The sequence below is a fragment of the Procambarus clarkii genome, chromosome 80 (assembly GCF_040958095.1).
Source record: "Procambarus clarkii isolate CNS0578487 chromosome 80, FALCON_Pclarkii_2.0, whole genome shotgun sequence".
Taxonomy (NCBI): Eukaryota; Metazoa; Arthropoda; class Malacostraca; order Decapoda; family Cambaridae; genus Procambarus; species Procambarus clarkii.
In genome coordinates this window covers 7,844,324-7,867,893 of record NC_091229.1, presented here as the reverse complement: position 1 = coordinate 7,867,893, position 23,570 = coordinate 7,844,324, and the positions used below count along the sequence as shown (strand labels likewise).

At 44.2% G+C, this 23,570-nt stretch overlaps 1 protein-coding gene across 4 annotated transcripts in view; it reads right to left on the bottom strand.

Annotated features, from left to right (window-relative positions):
- The window catches only part of LOC138357742 (uncharacterized), a 175,703-nt gene that overhangs the window by 30,194 nt on the left and 121,939 nt on the right, over positions 1-23,570 (bottom strand). The gene's annotated exons all lie outside the window — the stretch shown is intronic.

Below are 23,570 nucleotides of genomic sequence, written 5' to 3'. Positions count from 1 at the left end.
TATATACCTTGAAGCATGGGGAAGAGATTTTGTATATTTTAGGAGTAGCCTGAACTGTCAGTTGACAGCAATTATGATTCTCATTGTTTTGAAAATGGCTTTAGGCTTTTTCGGCCAGGAAAATATGGAGGAGGGAGGAGAGCATTACCGCTGGATGAGACGAGTACACAATGCATTGTGGTAGCCGCGCCAGCTGCTTGTTGATTGGTCAGTACCAGGTGTGTGGCATTGTTGCCAATAGGGTGCTGCCTGTGAGGGGATGGTTTGACACCAGCTAAACTTTCCACTTGTTTTACGTGCTGTGGCACTCAGCACGTGCACTTCACGTGCATGGGACTAGTTCTGGTAACCCATACCGAATCATCTCGAGTTTGGGCTCATCTGAGAGCCCGAGTCCACAGGATTCCAAATATGCTACAATGGCCGTTGTTGCATATATGTGCAAAGTGTTAGAGCGAGCAACAGCTTTTGTTTTGTAGAGCTTGGAGGGAGACAGGGTTTGCATGGGAAGGCGCGAAGCGTGGAGGCGAGGGTGGACCACTTGCTACCATCGCAATGCCAGCTGGCCATTTTGGTCGGCCATCTTGAGGTCGCCCCTGCGGCTATGCAAGCTCGTCTCTGATTGGCTAAGAGGCTAGGTAGCTGTGATCCTTCCTTTGAATGGTTCGCTTGAGGAGGACCCGGGAAGATGCCGGCGTCTTGCCTCAAGACGCATTCTGCCTCCTGCCTTCGCCCTTGCCTGACGTCCTCCTTTGCTCATTCGGCCAAATTGAGTAAAGAGCGTCGTGGCGGTTGGCTACTATACATCTCCAGCTACCAGCAACATCGACGAGAGTCCATGGTGTGGGATATTTGGGGCTTGACTCTATTTATTTAATTATTAAATTAATGAAATCAATTACGAAGAACCACCCGCTTTTAAGAAAAGAGGGAAACTAATAAAAAGTGATCATTAGAAACTCCAGGAAGAACCAGTGTCTATGGCTAAATATTAGGAAGTATAATCACTTAAATAATTAATGGGCTGTATAGATAATTAACTTGAATCAAAGCTTCAAACACCTACATTGGTGGGTTATTGCTAGAACTTCATATACGTCTAGGAACTAGTGTGGTTCGTGCACCAGGTCATTGTGTAATAACTAATCTTATGACCGAATTAAAGAAATCTATAGAAGATTATCACCAGTAATTATAAAGATCATTAGCATCAGAAATTAATCATTCAAATAAACACGGATTATCTCCAGTGTACATGATCAGCATCCAATTAGATAATATGACATAGAAATAATGAATTTTAGAGTAAATAAGTGAATACAAAAAGTCTTAGCTTTAAGACGATTTCAATGACATCATTTACGACTCATCCTCGGGATCTCTGGAATTCCTCGTAGAAGCACTTGGAGATGAATAACACGGAGTAAGGTAACAGCTCGTGGACTCCTCACATGCGAGCTGTAATTTAAGGGATATTACGTAGCATTGAACTAGGCTACTGAAATATCTATATTCATGAAAATGGAAAACAAATTAGTTATGGTACTAACATGGGATTTGTTAAGGTCGCTCGATCTAACGACAAGCTGCCCCGACATATACAATCTCTAATGGTGCATCAAACGGGAATTATATACTTAGCTAAGGGGTACAGATTATGTTGAAGCTTGCCGAAACCGCATCCCAAGCTCCAACTCTCGCAATGGCGTACACGTGGTTGATAGCTTGGCTTGAATGTCGACGCGTTATTAGTTGGCCGGTCACTGCAGATCACGTAGAACAATATTAACTAGTTCTATGTTGAGTACCAGGGTAATTCTTGCTGATAACTTCAACGTCACGTGTCTCAGACTCTGACACCAAGACCTTGTTGGTCAATTCCGCAACACGAGACTTCACGCCACACACCCTGGCGTCTCGTCCACAACAATGGCTACTCCTCCCTCTCCTACTTGCGTCCCGCATTCGCCACAGAAATTATTTATCACGAATAATATTATTTCGTGCAATTGTGGTTGAAATTCTTTAATAAAGACTGGGTTGTAATTCTAGGGAGTTAAATATTATTACTTTCTCGTCTTATGGTAGTAAACAAGAAATGGAGAAGATTTTAGTTTTCTCCATGGCATTCACGCGTGACGGTAAAATTATTACTTGATAACAATTGTAACTAAAAACTCTCTATTTGGAATTATTTGGGAGTTATGTTATCCGTAAATAATTATCACACTGAATACTGATGATTTTAGAGAATCACATTCAATTCTCTAACACACTGGATATAAATGTGTTTAACTAGGTATAATCTGACGCAATACTGGGCTTAGTTTCGTAAGAATTCCAGCATCCTTATACAGATATAATAGTTAGTTCATGTGAACATCACTGTTAGTAAATTTTAGTAACTACAGTAATTAGTATATTTTAATACTAGTTTATAATAATACAATAGTATTGTATTAGTGTTGGAAATTTCCAACACATGGAACGTAGCAGAATCTGGGGAACTCGTCGTATTTAGGTGGCATAGCAAGGGAGTGTAGAAACAAAATCGTGGAACGTGGGTAAAGTAGCATACAAGCAGTTGCCAGATTCGTGGGGCCCAATTTCAATGATTAATCAGACATTCTGACCACCTGCTAGTGTTCTGTAGCAGTAGAGTGAAAGGGTAATATCTTGTCAAGTGTTCTGGGGACATGTTTTCCCATAGAAATTCGTAGGAATTTCGTGAGAGACGCCATTCGTGTACGAACACCTCACTTCGCTGGTGGGGGTACGGAACTGCGCCGTGTGCTGTGAGTAAGGGTACGAAAACGCACCGAGCCACGCGAGACTCCATCCTAGGCTACCACCTTAGCCCAGCCGCCGTGACTACCCACCTACAGTAGGTGCCTGGGTATGGTAGGACACTTGGGTATGTACGTGAATAATCCAGCTGTGTAAATGAAGTAAGTACCCTGTGTGATTTTTTATGATTATTATCTCTATGCCTGGATTCGAGGGTCAGGTAGTCCATCAGCATTGTCTCCAAGCACCTGTAGAGGTGAAGAGAAGTGCGGGCGCGTGGGATTTTCACCTTTATTGACGTTCTTGTCAGTCTACAGGGATTTTACCTGTGTGGGCAGGCGTATATTTGTGTGTGTGTGTGTGTGTGTGTATACACGGGAACAGATAATACATATATTAGCCAAGGACTGAGTGGGCTGTCCTAGTGGTTATATTCCACTCTGGTAGGATTTTAGGAAATTCATTCTAGGTGATTCTTATTCCATGTGGTGTAATCTTTTGCAGGAGAAGAAGTCCAGTACTGGTCATAAGTGCACACGTAAAGAATGTCTGTATGTAAGTAACACCAGGGATTTTCCTGGCTGTTGATTATTGTGAAAGTACTTCCAGTGTACTCACCTAATTGTGCTTGCAGGGGTTGAGCTCTGGCTCTTTGGTCCAGCCTCTCAACCGTCAATCAACAGGTGTACAGGTTCCTGAGCCTATTGGGGTCTATCATATCTACACTTGAAACTGTGTATGGAGTCAGCCTCCACCACATCACTTTCTAATGCATTCTATTTGTCTACTACTCTGAAACTGAAAAAAATTCTTTCTAACGTATCTATGGCTCATTTGGGCACTCAATTTCCACCTGTGTCCCATAGTGCGTGTGTCCCTTGTGGTAAATAGCCTGTCTTTATCTACCCTATCAATTCCTCTGAGAATCCTGTATGTGGTGATCATATCCCCTCTAACTCTTCTGTCTCCCAGTGACTTGAGGTTTAATTCCCGTAGTCTCTCCTCGTAGCTCATTCCTCTCAGTTCGGGGTATGTGTGTGTGCGTACTTACCTAGTTGTGCTTGCGGGGTTGAGCTTTGTCTCTTTGGTCCCGCCTCTCAACCGTCAATCAATTGGTGTACAGATACCTGAGCCTACTGGGCTCTATCATATCTATATTTGAAACTGTGTATGAAGTCTGCCTCCACCACAGCACTTCCTAGTGCATTCCATTTATTAACTACTCTGACAATGAAAAAATTCTTTCTAACGTCTCTGTGGCTCATCTGGTTACTAAGTTTCCACCTGTGTCCCCGTGTTCGTGTTCCACCCGTGCTGAAGAGTGTGTCTTTGTCCACCCTGCCAATTCGCCTGAGAATTTTGTAGGTGGTTATCATATCTCCCCTTACTCTTCTGTTTTCCAGGGACAAGAGGTTCAACTCCTTTAGCCTTTTCTCGTAGCTCATTCTTCTCAGTTCCGAGACGAGCCTGGTGGCATACCGTTGAATCTTCTCTAACTTTGTCTTGTGTTTAACTAGGTATAGACTTCAGGCTGGAGCTGCATATTCCAGGATTGGTCTGACATAAGTGGTATACAGGGTCCATATATCAGGATCATATATCGTGGTCCATATAACATATATTAGGATGTGTGTGTGTGTGTGTGTGTGTGTGTGTACTCACCTAGTACTGGATATTTTCGACAATAAACACTAACAAACAAACACCATAACACATTTATTTTGTGGGACGTTAGTGCAACTGGTCTTTAATTCTTTGCCAATGCTTTGCTCCCTCCCTTGTGTCAAGGGGCTATGTCTGCTACTTTACGTGCATCTGGTATCTGCCCCGAGTCCAAGCTCTTCCTCCACACTATACTGAGTGCCTGTGCTACTGGCACCTTGCATTTCTTTATAAATATTGAATTCCATGAGTCTGGAACCGAAGCTGAGTGCATGGCATGTTTTCAATTTTTCTTTCGAAATCTAGTGCGCTCGTGTTGTTATCAGTTATATTTACAGGAGTTTGGATATCAGGCATAAAGAAATTGTCTGGATCTTTCACTTTCATGTTGCTTATTGGAGTGCTAAACATGTCCTCACACTGTTTTTTTTAGGATTTCACTAATTTCTTTGTCATCCTCCGTGTATGAGCCTACACTCGTACGAATAGATCCAATAAGGGAGTGGTTTTTGCTTTTGATTTCGCATATGTGAAAAATATTTTGGATTTTCTTTATTTCTTCAATTGCTTTCTGTTCTAACTGTCTCTCTTCAGTTTGGTATTAGTGTTTCAATTTCTGCTTGATTTCTTCAATCTCGCTATTTAATTATTCCTTCTTTGACAGGAAAGTCGTGTCTGCTTAAGCATTTTCGTTATTTTTTCCTTCTTTTATAGTGTCGTCTGCGTATTCTTTCTACTTTGGACCTTTTTCTGGATTTCCTCAAAGGAACATGTTTCAGACAGACTTATCTGTCCATAGTAGCATATTTCTATTAGTTGAATAATTTTGATTGATAGGCTACGTATATTCCTTCCCCCTTCAAGTTTGTTAATGTGGAAACTCCTAGCAGGGTAAAATTTAAATATACAGTCCTACAAAATATAGTCTATTTACTCTCAAAAATTATTAAAAAATACATTCCACTTTGAATTAATAATAATTAATGGAAATAAACTTAATAAACTAATAATTAGTAAACAAATAAATGCCTGCCGGGAGAAATTCCTTACATCCAGTTATACTTACCTAATTGTGCTTGCAGGGATTGAGTTTCGGTTCTTTGGTCCCGCCACTCAACTGTCAATCAACTGGTGTAAAGGTTTATGAGCCTATTGGCTTTATCATATCTACACTTGAAACTGTATATGGAGTCTGCCTCCACAACATCACTTCCTAATGCATTCCATTTATTAACTACTCTGACACTAAAAAATAATCTTTCTAATGTTTCAATGTCTCATTTGGGCACTCAATTTCCACCTGTGTCCCCTGTTGTGTGTGACGCTTGAGTTAAATAAACTGTCTTTTGTCTTCAATATCAATTCTTTTGAGAATCTTGTATATGGCGATCATGTCCCCACTAACTCTTCTGTCTTTCAGCGACGTGAGGTTTAATTCCCTTAGTCTCTCCTCATAGGTCATGCCCCTCAGTTTGGGCACTAGTCTGGTGGTAAATCTTTGAACCTGCTCTAATTTTGTGTTGTGCTTGACAAGATATGGACTCCATGCTGGAGTCGCATGCTTCAGGATTGGTCCTGAAACCGTGGTATTCAAGATTCTGTATGACGCTTTACACAAGTTTCTAAAGACCGTTCTTATGTTAGCCAACTTGGCATATGCTGCTGATGTTATCCTCTTGATAGGGGCTTCGGGAGACAGGTTTGGCATGATATCAACCCCCCAGTTCTTCTCATTCTAGAAGAATTTCATCTCCCAAATGGTATCTCGTATCTAGCCTTCTGCTCCCTACACCTATCATTATTGCATTACATTTGCTCGGGTTAAACTCTAACAACCATTTGTTGGACCATTCCTTCAGTTTATCCAGGTCTTCTTGAAGCCTCATGCTGGTCTCCCTTGTCTTAATCATTCTCATAATTTTGGCATCATTAGCAAACATTATGGGGAATGAGTCTATACCCTCTGGATGATCATTTACATATATCAAAAACAGGAAAGGTCCAAGCACAGAACCCTGTGGGACTCCGTTGGTGACCTCTTCACTCCAATCTGAGGTCTGACTCCTCGCAGTAACTCTCTGTTTCCTATTGCTTTGGTACTCCCTTATCCACTGGAGTACCCTACTAGTTTCTCTTGCCAGTTTCTACAATTTATGCACCAGCCTCTTACGGAGTACTGTATGAAAAGCTTTCCAACAGTCCAAGAAAATGCAGTCTGCCCAGCCTTCTCTTTCTTGCTTAATCTTTGTCACCTGATCGTATAATTCTATTAAACCAGTGAGGCAAGATTTACCATCCCTAAACTCATGGTGGTGGTGTCACGAAGTACCTTCTCTTCAGATGTGCTACTAAACTTTTTCTCGGGATCTTCTCCATCACCTTGCATGGTATATAAGTTGAGGACAATGGCCAGTAGTTCAGTGCCTCTTGCCTGCCATTCTTTTTGGATATGGGACTACATTAGCCGTCTTCCATATTTCTGGTAAGTCTTCTGTCTCCAGTGACCTACTATACACCATGGAGAGTGGCAAAGCAAAGTACTAATGCACACTCTTTTAGTGCCCATGGTGAGATTCCGTCCGGACCAACACCCTTTCTCACGTCCAGATCAAACAGGGAATTTCGAACCTTACAAGGACTCCTAGTTTACTGCGACCTCTTCCAGCTCAGGCACTTCACCTCATTCTGTTGTGAAGACTGTTACGTATTCCTAGCAGAATACGTATATAAATTTGAAATAGCATTTTTGTTTCCATTATATCATTGCCTGTATATGTACACACATTGTGTTTTAGTAAATTATCGTGTGGTGTGGCAGCGTCAGTGGACAGGAGCGCGGTTGCCTTTGCACACGTCTATTACCTGATTGATACGGGAATGCTGGACCTGTTCAGTTGAGAGTTCCAGATGTCACTTTTATTTAGTTAGGTAATTGTTTATATTCTGTAATTAAACAGGTGGCATTATACTTATATATTTTGTAAGTAACTATTATCTGTAATTTGCATTCTTGTGTGTTTTGAGAACAAGTGGTTATTCAATTAGTTTAAAATATTAAAAAGTCCTTAGTTTCCATCCCTCATCCTGGGATGAGGCAGACGGGAGGTGAGAATATGGGTGGCGTCAGAGCGAGAGTTCAGTAGCTTCGGGGATCCAGGAGGAGTAACATGTGGGAGATAAGTCTGTTATTTCTTGTTGTGCCATAGTTATTATATTATATTAAGAGTAATGACAATATTTTCGTTTGTTGTATAAGTTACTTTACCATCTGTGTTTTTATATTATACTGTCTTGAATATATATCTATATAATATTTTGTATCTATTCTTCAGTCCTAAAGGAAGAGTTTTATTTATGTGCTCATTACTTATCAAGGGGTTATACTGGTGACGCGCTTTAGAGAGCAGCAGTGGTATCCCTAGACGTAATTAAAGCTTGGCTGCTGTAGGGTCACGAGCCGTAATGAACGATAGGTAACAAAGAGTTATGGGGGCCTGTCCGGGATATATTGTTCCCACTTAACCTTAATTATGCTAATCTAACCTTGCCTTCCTAGGTACCATTGTGTCAAGTGTCTGTGTGTTTCTTAAGAACTATTCCATGTGCCAAGCAAGCTTTCCTGTGTGTCAAGTAACAACGTTTCACGATTTTGAGGTAAGTCATTCTATATATTTTGTTTGTGCAGTGAGGCCAAGCGAATTTTCAGTGTGGTGACAATTTTACAGTGAAGTGTAGTGCAGTGCCATTGTTTTTAATTATTGTTGTGAATCAAGTGCCAAGTGTTAGTAACGATGGAGGAGAAAGTTGCAGCGTTGGTGGCTCACCCAGACTTTGAAGGGATTAAGAGCCTTAAAAAGACTGAGTTAATACAAATGGCAAATCAGTTGGATTTGACCGCCAACAATAGAATGGTTAAAGCCCAAATATTGAAAGTCATTGTGACGCATTTTGTTGAGAATGGAGAGTTAGATGAAGAATTTCTAGAAGAGTTAAGAGAGGAGTCGAGTGATCAGATGACGTTAAAGCGTCTTGAGTTAGAAGCTCGTCAATTAGAGCTTGAAGCTCAAAAGGAACAGAAACAATTAGAGTTTGAAGCTCAAAAAGAACAGAAAATATTAGAGGCTGAAGCTCGTCAAAGAGAGATTGAAGCTCGTCAAAGAGAGATTGAAGCTCAACAGCAACAGCAAATATTAGAGGCTGAAGCTCAGCAGAGGGAGCTTGAGACTAGACGTTTAGAAATTGAGGCACAGTTGCAAATAGAAGCCACAAAAAGGCAACAATTAGAGATTCAACAACAAATGGCTGACACTAACTTCAGGCTTGAAACACAGCGTATGGCAGCTGGGCATGGAAATACTAGTAATGTTTCAATAAATAGTGATAATAATCCCATAAGGACGCATAAGTATATAGAGTTGCCCAAGTTCAATGAGGAGGATCCTGAGGTTTTCTTTGCACATTTTTATAAAATTGCCATCAGTATGAACTGGCCAAGGGATCAGTGGGTAGCCATTATGCAGTCTCAATTTAAGGGGCGTAGTCAGGAGGTTTTTACATCCCTACCTGACGCTCATAGTTTTGATTATGAATTTGTAAAGAAAAGCATCTTAAATGCTTATCAGTTAAATCCAGAGGCACACAGGCAAAAGTTTAGGAATCTAAGGAGGATAAGGGATCAGACAATAGCAGATTTTACTCGTCAGAAGACGAATTTTTGTAACAGATGGTTAAAGTCACTTTCAGTCACTGACTTTGATGCTTTAAAGAATCTTCTTATAATGGAAGAAGTATTGTCATGTCTCCCAGACCAGTTGTCTACTTTTATGGCAGAACAAAAGAATGTAACAGACATTTATGAGCTGTCAAAGCTCGCGGATGAGCATGAGTTGTTGACTAAGGCCCAGTTTACCGCCACTTCACCTAAGTCTAGTCGTAGAGTAAATTATAATGCTCACCGAACTCCTTATCAGAATCCATCCCGTCCTAGTACTCCAGTTACTCCCATGAGCTCTTCTCTTACAAAACCTAACCCTGCTACTTCATTGTCAGGAATGTCAAATAATAATAAGGTTATTTCTAAACCTACAGTTGGTTCTACCAGTGTGTCCACTGTAAGGTCCTGTTCCCATTGTAAGAGAAAAGGCCATGGAATTCATTCATGTTTTATATTGCACCCTGAGTTACGACCCACTGGTCTCATTTATTGCAGAGGTGTGCAAAATAAACTTACTAATAAACATGTAACTATAAACCCCAATTGGGTGAAACAGTATACACCATATATGTCTTCAGGTGAAGTTTTGTGTATTAATGGGAAGTGGAAGCCAGTGGTTATTCTTCGTGATACAGGTGGTTCCCAAACCATAATTTCATCCAGTATTCTTTCTGATGTTGAACAGAGAGATACTGGAAAGTTTGTTGTTCTTCAGAGTGTTGCAGGATGTAAAACTGTACCTCTAATAGACATTAATTTCAGATCCACCATTACACCAAGTTTATGCACTGTGGGTGTTAGTACACAGTTGCCCATCCCAGGTGTGGATGTTATATTGGGTAATGATGTGGCCATAAATCATGTTGTGGGTGAGATTGATCCCCGTTTGTGTAAACAGCCCGTTGCAGACCATGTTTATTCTGCCTGTGCTGAAGTTAGTTCTATGAATGAACCTGTTGTAGAAGAGGGTTTTGTCCATTCTACCTGTGCTGATGTCAGTACTAATATAAATCCAGTTGTCAGTTCTGATGTTGTTACTCAAGCATTTGTGCCAGTAACCAGTACCCCTTCAGTGGAGAAGTGGGATGTGGTTGTTCCAGATTCCTGTGTGGCCGATTTAGTTGTTGAGAGTAAGCCTGATACTATGACTCTGCTTTATTCCAATAAATTGGGAAAGGATGTCCATGTACCATTGTCTTGCCCGCTCACTACGAACGTTGTGCCAGGAGTTGAGAGAAACTTAAAAGCCACGACTCTGTATTCCAGCCAAGTGAATGGTTTAGGACAAGATGTCGGGTTGGCAGAAGTATTCCCGCTCACTCCAAGTTTAGAATCAGTTGTCGAGAGTAAGTCTGTTGTAGAGGCCCCGCCTCACCCTAGTCAAGGTGATATAATAGGGGAGGAGGTCAAACTACCTGTTACTTGCCCGCTCGCTTCAGATTCCCTTCATTTAAGTGCTTTGAGTAGAACTGACCCTAAGATTTCAGAGAGAAGCAAGGAGACAGTCTGTACTGTAGATCCAGTTTTGGAGAGTGTGGGAAAGCAGCCAGAGGATCAGCTTCTGTTGAGTAGATGGAGACCCATTGAGCCTCCCTCTTCAGTTGTCTGTGAGGATGTGACCCAGCTTGGTAGTGATATTATTGATTGTGAGCAGACAGTACTCCAAGCAGCTCCAGAAGTCATGGGAGGAAATTTTGGTAAAATCATTAAGAGTGGTAAAGTATCATTTGGATCTAAGTTGCGGAGTTGTGATTCTTATTCTATGTGGAGTAAGTATTTCTCATTGTGTACATTGAGTCAGAGTGTGTGTAGGATGTTGAAATCTACTTTTATTCTGCAGGAGCCATTTTCTTGTGAAGTAATGGACTGTGGGACATCTTTGTCAAGCCTTGTGGTTGAGCAGAGAGAGTTTACTCAAGTAGGTTGTGCATCCAGTTCTGAGGAAGTGGTGAGTTATGCTAGAGCAGTGTCTCTATATACAGATCCAGTTAATTTTGATGCACGAGTGATAAAAGTGTATGTTCCACTCAAGTGTGGTGTTGACTTTCAGAGTCATATTGGAGTTGATTTTCAGAATCATATTGTGGGTGAAGGATTAAATCATACTGGGGAGCAGATGTTTGAGGCTCCAGGTGTGCAATTCAAGTTGGGGGATAAGGTTATCCTACCTAGAGTTAATCATTGTGAAGGGTTTCAGATTATCCTTGGGCGTTTCCCAGGTAACCTGCTGTGCATCTTCAAGATGTTAAGACCCTTAAACCTCTTGGTTGATTGGTTGTCATCAGACGTAAATCACTTGGGAAGTGATGGTGAGGGTTGTAAAGTTTTCGGCATGTTTTATTTAGTCTTTTGGAAGACTAGACGGTTCATGAAAGTGTGTGTTGTGTTCAAGTTCACCATCAGGAGGTGTGAACTTGTCTTGAGAGTTATGATTGAGATATGGTGCCTAGGCATATGCCTGTTTTCTTTCACTGATCGTTATGACAGAGTTATGAGGCAATTGATTTCTGTGTTCCTTATGGATCATCTGAGTCAGTTCGATCAGGTAGTCTTTGCACTTATCTTGGGTTGTATTTCTTGGTTTGAAGGTCAAAGGTTTGCTAAGTCGGTGTCTTGTGTTTCGGAAGGATCTATGAATGGGAAAGTCTTATGCATAATTGTGAGATTTAATGCTAATTTCTCTAATTTTAGTATCCATTGGGCGAGAGTATGTGTTCCACAGAGGATCAAGAGTGATGAAGAGCAGATGTCTGTGTCAGAGCATACCCAGGAGAAGTCCCAAATCTACTCAACATCCAGTCAGCTTCAATTTAGCAGTTCAGCTCCAGAAAAAGGGAATAATGGAAAATGGAGTCTGCCTTGGAAAACTTCACCATGTGGAAAAGGAATCACATGGAAATATGAAACTGATCTTCGAGAAAGAGTAGAAACAAATGAAAAGCTAAATTGCCGTGATAACTGTGTGAAAGCAGCTACCTTTATTGACAATTCTATTCATGCTAATGATGATAATGTTGTAGATAGGAGTGTGAAATATGATCTGCAACAAAGTGAAATAAATGAGATAGTACCTTGGAGAGATAAATTTGCATACTCCAGTGACACATATGTAGAACATAGTCATAAGACTGAAATTCCTGAGTTTCCTGTAAGACTATATTTGGAGTGTTTTCATTTTTGTCCAGAAATGTGTTCTAAGTACTTTTACATGTTTGGTGTAATTAATACCATAAATCTCAAGTGTCATACATTTTACTTTGAAAAAATGCCATTGATCTTCAATCTATTGCATTTTTTTTCTTGGAGGTGGAAGTGTTACGTATTCCTAGCAGAATACGTATATAAATTTGAAATAGCATTTTTGTTTCCATTATATCATTGCCTGTATATGTACACACATTGTGTTTTAGTAAATTATCGTGTGGTGTGGCAGCGTCAGTGGACAGGAGCGCGGTTGCCTTTGCACACGTCTATTACTTGATTGATACGGGAATGCTGGACCTGTTCAGTTGAGAGTTCCAGATGTCACTTTTATTTAGTTAGGTAATTGTTTATATTCTGTAATTAAACAGGTGGCATTATACTTATATATTTTGTAAGTAACTATTATCTGTAATTTGCATTCTTGTTTGTTTTGAGAACAAGTGGTTGTTCAATTAGTTTAAAATATTAAAAAGTCCTTAGTTTCCATCCCTCATCCTGGGATGAGGCAGACGGGAGGTGAGAATATGGGTGGCGTCAGAGCGAGAGTTCAGTAGCTTCGGGGAATCAGGAGGAGTAACATGTGGGAGATAAGTCTGTTATTTCTTGTTGTGTCATAGTTATTATATTATATTAAGAGTAATGACAATATTTTCGTTTGTTGTATAAGTTACTTTACCATCTGTGTTTTTATATTATACTGTCTTGAATATATATCTATATAATATTTTGTATCTATTCTTCAGTCCTAAAGGAAGAGTTTTATTTATGTGCTCATTACTTATCAAGGGGTTATACTGGTGACGCGCTTTAGAGAGCAGCAGTGGTATCCCTAGACGTAATTAAAGCTTGGCTGCTGTAGGGTCACGAGCCGTAACGAACGATAGGTAACAAAGACCTCCTGGTATTTCTTGTGGAGTTCTTCATACATCTCTTTGTCATTCTCTGTGTACCTGTCCTCACCCGTTCTAAGTTTCATCACCTGTTCTTTTACTGTTATTTTGCTCCTGATGTGGCTATCTATCTTGGCTATGGAGCAGTTTTGGTTCGGTCTTGGATTTATGTGATATATCATTTTCATACTTTTTCTCTGCTTTTCATCTCACACTGACATATTCGTTTCCGACTCTCTGGTATCTCTCTCTGCATTCTGGTCTTCTGTTATTTCGTAGGTTCCTCCTCGCCTTTTTTTCCGTTTTTTGCTTCCATATTTGCTCTATTAAACCACGGGTTCTTCTTTTGCTACTCATTTTTTTCCCTTTTGGGCCGGGATAAACCTGTTTACTGCCTCCTGACACTTTTGAGTGACATAGTCCATCATGTCTTGTATAGTTTTAGTTCTGAGTTCTATGTCTTATGGTATTTCTCTTGGGAATTTTATCATCTCCTCATAATTACCCTTTCGATATGCCATCCCATTGTTTTCTAGTTCGTTTTTGGGGGAAATCAATCCTAGTTCTACCAGGTACTCAAATACGAGTACACTGTCATCACTCATTCCCAAGAGGCTTACAACTTAACTCCATTATATCTGACTTATTCAGTTTGAATATCAGATCAAGCATTGCTGGTTCTTCTTCTCCTCTCATTGTTGTTGGTCCCTTGATGTGTTGGCATAGAAAGTTTCTTCTTGCCATGTCTAACAGCTTAGCTCTCCATGTTTCTGGTCCTCCATGTGGTTCTCTGTTCTCCCAATCTATCTTCCAGTGGTTGAAGTCTTTCATGATTAGCAATCTGGATCTGTTTTGGCTAGTGACGGAAGCTGTTCTCTCTATTATATTAATGGTAGCCATGTTCTTGTCAGCGTCTTCTGTCATTTTATGGGGGGGGGGGAGGGTTATATATATGACTAATACTATACGTTTTTGTCCCCCAATTGCTATGGTACCTATTATGTAGTCACTGAAATCTTGGATAACCATTTCTTCAAAACGCTTTATTTTCTTATCAGCAGATCTACTCCACCTCCAAATCTTCCTTCCCTCTCTTTCTTAACTACACAGTATTCCTGCAGAAAAACTGCCTTTGTTATGCTTTTCGTTAGCTTTGTTTCTGTGAGTACTATTATGTCTGGGGGTTTCTTCTTATGCCCATTCCTCAAGTTCACTTGATTTATTTGTAATCCCATCTATGTTTGTGTACATTACTGTGAAGCACAGATTTTTCATGTCTATTCTTGTTTCCTCTTCTTGGTGGTCTTTCTGCTGATGGGGGAACCTGGTTCATAGGTGTGGAGATTTGTGAGCTGGTTAACATGGTTTCAGAGGATTCAGGGGTGAAGGGTGGGAGTTCAAGGGAAGGGAGAACAGGGACGGTATGAGGAGAGGGCGACAGGGAGGATATGGGGTGAGGGTAGCCAAGGAGGGTATGGGGTGAGGGGGGGTGTTATGGCCATTTTGGGCCAGTAACCGGGTTCTTGCTGTTAATGTATCTTATAACCTGTTCATCTTTATCCAACCCCAAGTCGGTGGTAACTTGGGGTTAAATGCCACAGCCATTTCTTGAAATGGCTGTGGCAGTAGCTATTTCTTGAAATGGCTGTGGCAAGAAGTAGTACAAAGAATAATGGAGGGATAAACAATACACAATTACACCTTCATCAGTATATTAATTAACACCTTCACCACTATAAATATATTATATTAAAGTATTACTACACATATTTAAAAAGTGTCGCTTTCACTCAGGACACAATACATTGGCAGTGTTCATCAAATCCCGGTGAATCCACTTTCCAGGTACACGTTGTCCACACTTAATGGCAAACACCGGCGAGTTCACCTTTTTCCACATGGGCTAGTCCACAAACACCATAGTGTCACGATGTGCCAATACCCCACCTCTGCTCTCCAGATACACACTGGCAGAGGGTTTCAGCAACACGCTGACAGGGGGTCTCAAATAATCACATACAGGGATAGCTAGCACCCTGGCAGAAGTCTCTAGCAGCTCACTAACAGCACTTCTCAACAGACGCACCACTGCCATCGCATAACTCTTCCTGGCCAAATCCCGGGTATGTCGGTTCATACAACACTGCATACGTCCAGCAGCTAACACACTGTTGGTGTGAGGGAATGAAAATTCCCTCAGCTAGTTTTTCTAGTTTTCTAGATTAGGCTAGAGTCGCTCTAGGACTCTAGACAAGAAGTTTTCAAACTACATGCACTTGTTTGGAGTTGGATGAAAGCTTATGATAAGGACGATCGTTTAAGACTAGCCAGAGGTCTGTGACTGCTCTGTAGAGAGAGTTACAGAATTTATCCTGTTTTCTGGGAAAATGGGACTTGAGAGTGTGAGGTGTAGGTGGGTACTTCACTAGCCAACGGTTTTAGAGGTGGGGGGGACAGAGGGGTGAATGTCGCCTCCCCCACCATGTGAGGTATGACGTCACACTCCTAGGCCTCCCCTCCTTGTGACGTCACGGGACGCCTCATGGTGAGGGCGTCTGTGATTCGTCTAGGCACCTCAGCCTCGTGGGAGTGTTTAGGCGCGAACGGCTGTAATTGGAAGCGGCACAAGAGGCTGTGCCGACTTTGTGCTGATTGGTTAAGACAAAGTGGGGGGAGACGAGCATTTTGAGTTTCCCTGGTCCGCCAAATTTTTAGTCTGGAGAGGGCGAGCAAGCGGGCTGGATGCCCAGGAAGGTGGGGGTGGCGTGTCTGCCACCTCCACCCCCGTTATCGCTGTGTTATCTCCTTTACTCATCACGCACAGTAATCCTGCCATCGTGGATTATGTCGGGATCCAATTTGCGTGAATTGGGGCCAAAGAATAAGAATAGAACTGTGTAAGACAAGCAGAAAGTGCTCACCCATGAGGCACCTGGCAAGCCTCGTGGTGTATCAGATGTGGTTGCTCACATCTGGTGTTATGTGTTATCCTGTCTAGGTTAACAAACAATTGGTGGAATAGGGCAGGGCCTCCCAGTGTAATTGAGGTGAGATTACAGGCCCCTGTTGGAGTTTGAAATTCCACCTTGCTGTGTCCACCATGTTGTTATCTCTGGCCATTATCACACCCGGTGTATGAGCGAGGCATGCTCGTGGTGTGATGTGGGTGGGAGTGAATCTGCCACCCACGTTTGTGTACGCCTGAGGCGCTAGGATGAGGTCTCAGCTATCCCACGACGTACCGCTATGTGGCCAGGGTTGTAATAGGGTTGTCAGTGGACACCCTGAGGTCTGTATAATTATGTATAATTTTCATTTGCACGAATATATAAGGTGTTGTGTGGTGACTCAGTAAATGTGATTGCTGACTGATTGCCTAATGATGTCATTAACATGTGGGGTATGCTGACGGCATCATTATGTTTGTATGTTTGGGCAGTGTTGTTGTTTGGTATACGTTATATTACTGCCCTAGGGGTTGTGTTGATGATTTAAGGAGGTCCCTTTCATTATTCAGGGGAATTCACAGTACTTAATGTGAGAGTAAGTAAGTAATTATCAAAAGAAGGCACCAAACTGGGAAGGCTATGTAGCACCATCAAATGTGTGGAATAATCAGAGGGCACTAAATATCACCAAGGATGCCAATACGAGAACAAAAACGCATAAGGCGAACGATATCAAAAGTATCCGAGTCACCAAGAATTCTATTGAGGAACAGGCGACCGCGAGGGGCGGTCAGAAAGCAAGACACACACTCGTCCTGGAAGTCAGGACATTCAAGAAGGACATGCACGACCGTAAGAGGGACAATGCAATTAGGACAGTAAGGAGCAGGGCGGCGCTCCATCAAGTGACCATGGGTTAAGCGAGTATGGCCAATATGCAACCTCGCCAGAGCTGTTATCCATCGCCTGTTACGGTGGTAGGAGGACGGCCACGAGGAAACACAACATTTAAGAGTACGTAGTTTGTTACCAGTAACAGACGACCAAGAGGCCTGCCAACGGGAGGAATGGATAACCGGGTAAAAGTCGGAATATGGAATACCTTTACTAGAGATGGGACAAGAGCGGACAGTTTCCTTGGCGGCAGCATCCGCACGCTCATTTAAAGACACACCAATATGGCTGGGAACCCAACAAAACTCAACCGACTTAAATTTACTGTGAACAAGAAACAGCCAATGCTGGATCTCGACAACTACTGGATGAACCGGATTAAAGGACCCGAGAGCCATGAGGGCACAACGAGAGTCAACAACAACTACAAAGGAAGACTGACAACGAGAAAGCAGGAGACAAAGAGCATAGAGAATAGCATAAAGCTCCGCTGTAAAGATGCTAGTCTCCGGAGGTAAGCGACACATATAATTGCGATCAGGAAAAACAACAGAGTAGCCAAGACCGTCCGCAGACTTAGACCCATCGGTGAAGACAGAAACGGAGCGGGAGTGAGAAGAAAAGTTCTCAAGGAAAAGGCATTTTAGAACCGTAGGAAGGGTAAAAGCCTTAGTGATGCGGGTCAAGGATGTACAAAACTGCGGAAAGGGGACTTTCCATGGGGGTAAAGAAGGAACAACACGAGGAGAAACATTAGAAACACGAACGGAAAGAGAATCCTGTAAGCGAGATAACCGGACAGAAAGAGGAAGGTGCTGAAGAGGAACAGGACCTGCAGGAGGGGTAAAAGTTAAAGCATGACAGAGGCGAGAGGAAGGATGTTGTAAGGACCACGCAAGATAGCGAAGACAGTAGCGATCACGGCGGTCCTGGAGAGACAGGAAGCCAGTGTCAACATACAAGCTAAGGACGGGAGGCGAACGAAAGGCACCAGAACTGAGGCGCAACCCAGTATGGTGCAAAGCATCATGACGTCGAAGAGTAGAAGGAGAAGCAGACGAGTAAGCAGGGCAACCATAATCAAGCTTAGACAGGACGAGAGAGCAATGTAAAGCAAGGAGAGTGCACTTATCCGCTCCCCAAGAAGTATGGGACAAAACCTGAAGGAGGGTAACGGCCTTAGAGCACTCAACACATAGGTAAGAGATATTGGCAGACCAAGACAAACGAGTGTCAAGGAATAACCCCAAAGCTTTGCGGAATCTTTGTACTCAAGGGGATGACCATAAAGTGACAAAGAGGAACGAAGAACGACCCGTTTCCGAGTAAAAGACATAGCACAAGTCTTAGAAGCAGAGAACTTGAAGTCATGATCGGTGGCCCAAGACGACACGGCATCATTCGCAAGTTGAAGCTGGCGCTGAAGGAGAGGCGAATCATCACCCTGACAGCAAAGGGTAAGATCATCGACATAGAGAGTGGAGAAGACACCTGAAGGAAGAGAGGAAAGAAAACCATTGAGGGCAACCAGAAAAAGAGTAGTGCTCAGAACACTACCCTGGGGCACACCTTCGTATTGCTGAAAAGAGGCAGAGAGAGGTACCAAGGCGCACACGAAAGGAACGACGAGAGAGGAAGCTGTGGAGAAAGAGAGGGAGATGACCACAAAGGCCAAAAGAATGAAGCTGGGATAGAATATGATATCGCCAAGTGGTGTCGTAAGCCTTTTCCAGGTCAAAAAGGATGGCAACAACGGAGGTCCTCGCAGCAAAAGCAGTACGAATATAGACCTCCAAGTTCACCAGGACATCTGTCGTCCTGCGGCACTTGCGGAAACCAAATTGAGAAGGGGAGAGGAGGTGATGGTGTTCCAGGAACCACATCAGACGAACGTTAACCATACGTTCAAAGACTTTGCAGACACAACTTGTGAGGGCAATAGGGCGAAAGTCCTTGGGGGAAGTTCCCAGAGACCCTGGTTTGCGAACAGGGAGGACAAAGGCATCGAGCCTGTCCTCAGGGACTGCCGACGACTCCCAGATCCGATTATACAGACTCAGTAATTACGGAGACGTGCGCGGAGGGAGATGGCGAAGCATCTCATAATGAATACCATCGGAGCCCGCCGCCGTAGAACCGCAGAGGGCAAGGGCAGAACGAAGTTCTGAGAGAGAGAAGGGATCGTTATGGGTAAGTCGAAGACGAGTGCAGAAATCTAAAGGATGAGACTCAAGGACAGGTTTACTAAGAAGGAAAGATTGGGGAAGATGAAGACCAGAGCTAACAGAAGAAAAGTGGGAACCCAGTTCGGTAGCGACCTGCAACGGGTCTGCCACAAGAGTACCATGGAGGTGAAGGACCGGTGAAACATCGGGAACGAACTTACCCGCTATCTTGCGGATACGCTTTCAGATCTGTGGCAGGGGAGTTTCGGACGTAATTGTGGAGACATAAGATGCCCAACATTCACGTTTAGCCATACGGATGGCCCTACGGGTTACCGCACTCGCTCTCCGAAAGAAAAGAAAAGAATCGGCCGTCTGCCGACGGCGGTCCTCTTCCCGGCTGCACGCTTACAGCGGACAGCCCGAGCACAGTCTGCATTCCACCAGGGAATGCACTTCCGCGGACCCTGAGAGAAAGAGCGAGGAATAGAGCGGAGGGCAGCGTCGAAGACAGTGTCATGAAAATGGAGGAGAGCGTGAGGGAGAGGCAGACGGGAGAGATCAGAGAGAGCAGCACTGAGGGTAAATAGGTTCCAGTCCACTTTAGCAAACTGCCACCTAGGGAAGAAGAGAGAAGGACGAAAAGAGAAAAAGGAAATAAGGATGGGGAAATGGTCACTGCCATGGAGATCATCAAGAACCTGCCACGTGAAATCTAAGTAAAGAGAAGAAGAACAAAGGGAAAGATCAAGACAGGAAAGGGTGCGAGTCCGAGAGTCCAAATGAGTGGGCTCACCAGAATTCAGAAGAGACAGGGAAGAAGAGAGGATAAACGGCTCAAGAAGGCGACCTCGGGTATTCGTCAGAACATCACCCCCAAAGAGAATGACGACAATTGAAATCACCCAGCAGGAGCACAGGCTCCGGCAAGGAGTCCAGGAGGTGTTTCAGATCAGGAAGAGAAAGCGGGACACTCGGGGGGAGATAAATGGAACAAACTGTGTACCATTTCCCCACAAAGATACGAGCAGCAGAACAATGGAGAGGCGAAGGAAAAAGTAAGGGGACAAAGGGAACATCAGAGCGAATCAAGAGAGCAGAAGAATTAGGAGCACCAGCAACAGCTTTGGAGGGGGGGGGAAAGAAAGGAATAGCCAAGAAAACGACCAGGACGAGTACCAAGCATCGGCTCCTGGAGACAGACACTAAGGGGCGAAAACCGCGAAATCAGAAGTTGGAGTTCGAGGAAATTGGCGTAATAACCTCGAACGTTCCATTGAAGAATAGACATCGATGAGAAGAGAAAGGACAACAACAGAGAACAAGGAAGAAACAAAGGCGAAAGAGCAACATTGCACGTTAAAGAATATCAGGGTCGGAATCAGGGTCAGCAAAGTCAGGGTTAGGGGGCATAGGTAAACTGAGCAAAGACGGAGGGAAGAAAGCGGGAGAACAGACCAGAGGTGGGTGGGTGGGGTCCGGAGGAGGAGGAGGAAGAGGAGGAGACAACGGAACGGAGAGGAGCAGTCAAGGACAGCAGCAGGAAGAGGGGGAGTAGAAAGAGGGGAGCGCACCTCAGCAAGATCTGCAACCGAGAGGGAAGCAGGGGCCAAAGAAACCTCCATAGCAGGAACAGGGGGCGCAACCACCAAAATGGGAGGAGAAGGAGCGATAGAGGCAGCAGTAGGGGTCTTCTTACCCGCCTGGGAGGAGGAAGGAGAGGAGCCAGGCTTACGCTTCTGACTTAAAGAGACAGGTGTCCCAGCAACTACGTACTGGGTAACGGATTCTAGCATCTCAACAGGAGAAGCTGAACGAGAGCACACACGACTGCTGCTTGGAGAGCGATGGACATCAGCCCGCACTGACAGGGGGCGGGTAGAGTCAAGAGACGGGAGGGAAGGATGGGAAGGAGGAATGGAGGGAGACGAGGAAGAAGACACAGGAGATAAGACAGACCGGGTAGAAAGAAGGGGAACCCCAAATAGAGGACCAGGAGGTGGATCCTTCAGGACAGAACTCAAAGGAACAGAGGAGGGGGCAGTGGGCGTATCAGGGTCCAAGGCCCGGAAACGGTTGTGAGTCTGAGGAAGGTGGGAAGGACGAGGAGAGGAAGAGCACAACACGCGAGCATAAGAGATATTAGCATAAGGTGGGAGCTGGCGAACCTGGCGCCTCGCCTCAGGAAAAGATAAACGCTCCCGGTGCTTCAAGTTGAGGACGGCTGCCTCAAGCTTGTAATGGACACACGCACGGGAGAAGGTAGGATGGGCCTCACCGCAGTTGAGGCAAAGAACCCGAGGAGAAGTGCACTCCGACTTAGAGTGACCTTCACCCCCACACAAAGGACAGAGAGAGACTGTCCCAGAGCAGTGGAGGGCACCATGCCCAAACCTCCAGCACTTGTTACAGAGCCGAGGAGAAGGAATGTACTCCTGGACAGAGCACATGGCACCAGCAAGAATAACAGAGGGTGGAAGGGTCCGACCATCAAAAGTAATGTAGAGGTGACCCACGTGTTACAACAATAGTACAGTAATATTTCACCTGGAACTGTCGTCGTAGGGAGAGGAAGGGCTGGTAGGGTAGGTGGAGCAAGTCTAGGCTCCTCAGGAAGGGTAGGACAGAGGGAGTCAATGCCTCTTAGGGGTCCTATGGGCACATATCCTAAGTGTCAGTGGTGCCGGGCAGGCGTCGTCCGCGTTGGGTTACATGCAGTTCAAATCTGGCCCACTCGGCCTGCGCGGGCTGCCGCGCGGGTAGGCCGTGCGCCGTCGTCGTCCACTAATCAGGGCACAGCCCTGCCTATACTGTAAAATGTCTCCTTGGCGGGCACTTTGAATGTGGTTCCCTCTACACTCCTCCCGTCCCTATAGAACAATGGGTATGTTGGAGGGAAAACGTTTCACTATATACAACATGTCTTTTTTGTAAAAAAGTCTGGTTTCATGAATGGGTCCTATTACAATTATTACCCGTATTATCTTTGCACTGTACACGAACATTACGATTATTACCCGTATTATCTTTGCACTATACACGAACTGTTTCAACATTGCATACACTACACTATTCCCTTTCCTTTTTTCTTTTTTTTTTCTTTTCAGCTTCACTCTTAGGAATTTACTCTGTCCTAACAATATTCCTCGCACCGAAGCGCTGCTCCTTGAATGTGAGTCCTTTGACAGAGCAACCCTCTTCCCACATCTCACCCCCGGGATCCCAAGGGAAAGCAATTGGATCTATGCCTTCCAAGAACTGACCAAATGCTAGTTCATTCTTTATTTTCTTCTGAGCCCTCCTTTCCACATTGTGTCTTAACGGGCCCCACTTCCTGTGAGAATTTTGCTTTGCTTCCTGATCCAGACCTGTTTGTTCAGTAGTGGCATGGTCCCGAATTGCCACTTTTGTCCTGCATTGGATTCCTGAAGGAGCCTCACTTGACGAGTTCTCACTTAGCATAACCAAACTCTGCTGGTTGTATGTGTCTGATGTGCTAATGTCCATGTCCCCCCTGTCAGTGTGAGCCGAGATGTCTTCCACACCTCTAGACAATATCTGGTCAGCATCTTGCTCCGATGCCCCTCCTTGGCCTGTTATGCACTGGGTCGGATTTAGACCGAATGAGCCGACCCGGCAGCGTTTAAAGACGAATTCTGGTCCTTGAATGAAACATGTGGCCTGTTGCCCGAGGTGTCCCCGTGCTGGCGGACTGCTTCCTCATCCCTTTCGGATTCCTCACAGTCCCGAGCAAAATGACCCTCTTTCCCACACCTGTAGCACTGAACAGGTCGCCTAGGGGATGGGCTACGGCGATGCTGTGGTGACATAAGAGCAACTGTAAGGTGCCTCAAACTCTCACACACCTGGTCCAATCTCCCGTTGGTCTCTGAGATACCTGCTACCAAGGTGTCCAACTTCGCCTCCACGCCCCTGGAAGATAAAGGATGCGAGCCCGCACTCGATGGTCGGCAAGTGTTGATTCCAAAACCTGAAGAGCTGGTAGCCGGTGACGGGCCTGGGGAGCTGGGAAGGGCGAGTGTCGAGCGCCGAGAAGCGTCATTACTCCTGGGTGGCCGCTCATACTGGGAGTACCTTCCCACTGCATTCACTCGCACTGCTGGACCTTGGGGCACTCGGTGATGGGAGTCGTATCCTTTGGAACCTGAGGAACCGTGGATCGCTATGGCATTGTGCTGGAAGGTTTGGGCCCGATCGATAGCCTCCTCCATGGAGGAGTTCCTCGCATTGGAAATGTATCCTGCCAGACTCTTATCCTGTAATCCCTGGCCAAATCTCATTACTG